Here is a 4,773-nt window from a genome sequence, read left to right as displayed (position 1 = left end):
AGGGACCAGGTCCTATCGAATAGGGACCTGGAGCTATAGGGAATAGATAACATGTTCCCCTGTAACATGGTCCTTCAGAGAGAGAGAGAGAGAGAGAGAGAGACGTTGGGGAGAGAAATAGGAGAGCGAGACAGAGAGAAATAAAGGGACCAGGACAAATAGGAAATAGGGACCATGACCTATAGGGAATAGGAACCAGGACGTATAGGAAATAGGAACCAGGATCTATAGGGAATAGGAACCAGGACCTATAGGGAATAGGAACCATGACCTATAGGGAATAGGGACCAGGAGCTATAGGGAATAGATAACATGTTCCCTGTAACATGGACCTTCAGAGAGAGAGAGAGAGACGGTAGTGGAGAGAGAAAATAGGGAGAGTGGAGACAGAGAGTGACCAGGACACATAGGAAATAGGACCATGACCTATAGTGAATAGGAAAACCAGGACCTATAGGAAATAGGAACCAGGGATCTAGGAATAGGAACCAGGACCTATAGGGAATAGGAACCATGACCTATAGGGAATAGGGACCAGGAGCTATAGGGAATAGATAACATGTTCCCTGTAACATGGTCCTTCAGAGAGAGAGAGAGAGAGACTGTGGGGGAGAGAAATAGGAGAGCCGAGACAGAGAGAAATAAAGGGACCAGGACAAATAGGAAATAGGGACCATGACCTATAGGGAATAGGAACCAGGACCTATAGGGAATAGGACCAGGAGCTATAGGAAATAGGGAGCAGGACCTATAGGGAATAGGGACCAGGAACTATAGGGAATAGGAACCAGGACCTATAGAGAATAGGAACAAAGACCAATAGGAATAGGGACCAGGATCAATAGGGAGAACGGACCAGGACCTATAGGGATTAGAAACCAGGACATATAGGGAATAGTGACCAGGATCAATAGGAATATGGACCCGGAACAAAAGGAATAGGACCAGACCTCCATGGAATAGGGACCAGGACCTATAGGGAATAGGAACCAGGACATATAGGGAATAGGAACCAGGATCTATAGGGACTCAGTGTCAATAGGGAATAGGACCAGATCTATAGGGGATAGGGACCAGGATCAATAGGGGAGAATAGGGACACGGACCTATAGGGGAATAGAGACCAGGACATAGAGGGAATAGGGACCAGGATCAATAGGGAATAGGGACATGACCTATAGACCTATAGGGAATAGGAACCAGGACCTATAGAGAATAGGGAACAAAGACCAATAGGGAATAGGGACCAGGATCAATAGGGAATATGGACCCGGACCTATAGGGAATAGGGACCAGGACCTATAGGGAATAGGGACCAGGACCCAGGGAATAGGAACCAGGACATATAGGGACTCGTGTCAATAGGGAATAGGGACCAGGATCTATAGGGGATAGGGACCAGGATCAATAGGGGAGAAGGGACCTGTACCTATAGGGAATAGAGACCAGGACATAGAGGGAATAGGGACCAGGATCAATAGGGAATAGGGACCAGGAACTATAAGGAATAGGAACCAAGACCTATAGGGAATAGGAACCAGGATCTACTGGGAATAGATAATGTCCCTGTAACATGGACCTTCAGAGAGAGAAAGAGAGAGAGACGGTAGTGGAGAGAGAAATAGGGAGAGTGAGACAGAGAGAAAGAAAGTGACCAGGACACATAGGAAATAGGGACCATGACGATAGTGAATAGGAACCAGGACCTATAGGGAAAATGAACCAGGATCAATAGGGAATAGGGACCAGGATATATAGGAATAATGCACCCAGACCTATAGGGAATAAGGACCAGGATCTATAGGGAATAGGAACCAGTATCAATAGGGAATAGGAACCAGGAGAAAATAGGGACTAGGGATAAAGATCAATAGGGAATAGGACCGACCTATAGAGAATAGGGACCAGGATATATAGGGAAAAGGAACCAGGAAAAATAGGGGAATAGGACCGGACCTATAGGGAATAGGAACCAGGACCTATAGGGAATAAGGACTAGGACCTAGAGGGAATAGGGACCAGGATCTATAAGGAATATGAACCAGGATCTATAGTGACCCGTGTCAATAGGGAATAGGGACCAGATCTATAGGGGATAGGACCAGGAACTATAGGGAATAGGAACAAAGACCTAGGGAATAGGACCAGGATCAATAGGGAGAAGGGACTAGGACCTATAGGGAATAGAGAACAGGACATATAGGGAATAGGGACCAGGATCAATAGGGAATAGGGACAAGTATCAATATGTAATAGGGACCAGGATCAATAGGGATTAGGGACCCTGACCTATAGGGAATAGGAACCAGGACCTATAGGGAATAAGGACCAGGATCAATAGGTAATAGGGACCAGGATCAATAGGGATTAAGGACCCTGACCTATAGGAATAGGAACCAGGACCTATAGGGAATAAGGACCAGGATCTATAGGAATAGGAACCAGGACCTATAGGGAATAGGGACCAGGAGCTATAGGGAATAGATAACATGTTCCCTGTAACATGGTCCTTCAGAGAGAGAGAGAGAGAGGAGAGAGAGACGTTGGGGGAGAGAGAAATAGGAGAGCGAGACAGAGAGAAATAAAGGGACCAGGACAAATAGGAAATAGGGACCATGACCTATATGGAATAGGAACCAGGACTTATAGGAATAGGGACCAGGAGCTATAGGGAATAGGGACGAGGACCTATAGGGAATAGGGACCAGGAGCTATAGGGAATAGGGACGAGGACCTATAGAATAGGGACCAGGAACTATAGGGAATAGGAACCAGACCTATAGAGAATAGGAACAAAGACCAATAGGAATAGGGACCAGTACCTATAGGGAATAGGGACCAGGACCAATAGGGAATAGGAACCAGGACCTATAGGGAATAGGACCAGACCTAGGGAATAGGAACCAGGATCTAGACTCAATAGGGAATAGGGACCAGGATACCAGGATCAATAGGGAGAAGGGACCTGTAGGGAATAGAGACCAGGATAGAGGAATAGGAACAGGATCAATAGGAATAGGGACACAGACCTATAGGGAATAGGGACCAGGACCTATAGGAATAGGGACCAGGAACTATAGGAATAGGAACCAAGACCTATAGGGAATAGGAACCAGGATCTATTGGGAATAGATAACATGTTCCCTGAAACATGGACCTTCAGAGAGAGAGAGAGAGAGAGACGGTAGTGGAGAGAGAAATAGGGAGAGTGAGACAGAGAGAAAGAAAGTGACCAGGACACATAGGAAATAGGGACCATGACCTATAGTGAATAGGAACCAGGACCTATAGGAAATAGGAACCAGGATCTATAGGGAATAGGAACCAGGACCTATAGGGAATAGGAACCAGGACCTATAGGGAATAGGGACCAGGAGCTATAGGGAATAGATAACATGTTCCCTGTAACATGGTCCTTCAGAGAGAGAGAGAGAGAGACTGTGGGGGAGAGAAATAGGGAGAGTGAGACAGAGAGAAATAAAGGGACCAGGACAAATAGGAAATAGGGACCATGACCTACAGGAATAGGAACCAGGACCTATAGGGAATAGGACCAGGACCTATAGGGAATAGAGACCAGGACATAGAGGGAATAGGGAACAGGATCAATAGGGAATAGGGACACAGACCTATAGGGAATAGGGACCAGGACCTATAGGGAATAGGACCAGGAACTATAGGGAATAGGAACCAGGACCTATAGAGAATAGGAACAAAGACCAATAGGAATAGGGACCAGGATCAATAGGGAATAGGACCAGGATCAATAGAGAATAGGAACAAAGACCAATAGGAATAGGGACCAGGATCAATAGGGAGAAGGGACCAGGACCTATAGTGATTAGAGACCAGGACATATAGGGAATAGTGACCAGGATCAATAGGGAATATGGACCCGGACCTATAGGGAATAGGGACCAGGACCTATAGGGAATAGGGACCAGGACCTATAGGGAATAGGAACCAGGACATATAGGGAATAGGGACCAGGACCTATAGGGAATAGGAACCAGGATCTATAGGGACTACTGTCAATAGGGAATAGGGACCAGGATCTATAGGGGATAGGGACCAGGATCAATAGGAGAAGGGACCTGTACCTATAGGAATAGAGACCAGGACATAGAGGGAATAGGGACCAGGATCAATAGGGAATAGGGACCATGAACTATAGGGAATAGAATCAAGACCTATAGGGAATAGGAACCAGGATCTACTGGGAATAGATAACATGTTCCTGTAACATGGACCTTCAGAGAGAGAGAGACAGAGAGAGAGAAGGTGGGGGAGAGATAAATAGGAGAGTGAGACAGAGAGAAAGAAAGTGACCAGGACATGTAGGAAATAGGACCATGACCTATGGTGAATAGGAACCAGGACCTATAGGGAATAGGAACCAGATCTATAGGGAATAGAACCAAAGTACCTATAGGGAATAAGGACCAGGATCTATAGGAATAGGAACCAGTACCTATAGGGAATAGGGACCAGGACCTATAGTGAATAGAACCAGGACCTATAGGAAATAGGAACCAGGATCTATAGGAATAGGAACCAGGACCTATAGGGAATATGAACTCCAGGATCAATAGGGAATAGGGACCAGGATGTATAGGAATACGACCCATGACCTATAGGTAATAAGGACCAGCATCTATAAGGGAATAGGAACCAGTATCAATAGGGAATAGGAACCAGGAAAAATAGAGAATAGGGATAAAGATCAATAGGGAATAGGACCGGACCTATAGAGAATAGGGACCAGGATATAGG

The sequence above is a fragment of the Oncorhynchus masou genome, unplaced genomic scaffold (assembly GCF_036934945.1).
Source record: "Oncorhynchus masou masou isolate Uvic2021 unplaced genomic scaffold, UVic_Omas_1.1 unplaced_scaffold_2168, whole genome shotgun sequence".
Lineage (NCBI taxonomy): Eukaryota > Metazoa > Chordata > Actinopteri > Salmoniformes > Salmonidae > Oncorhynchus > Oncorhynchus masou.
This window is presented reverse-complemented; position numbering follows the sequence as displayed.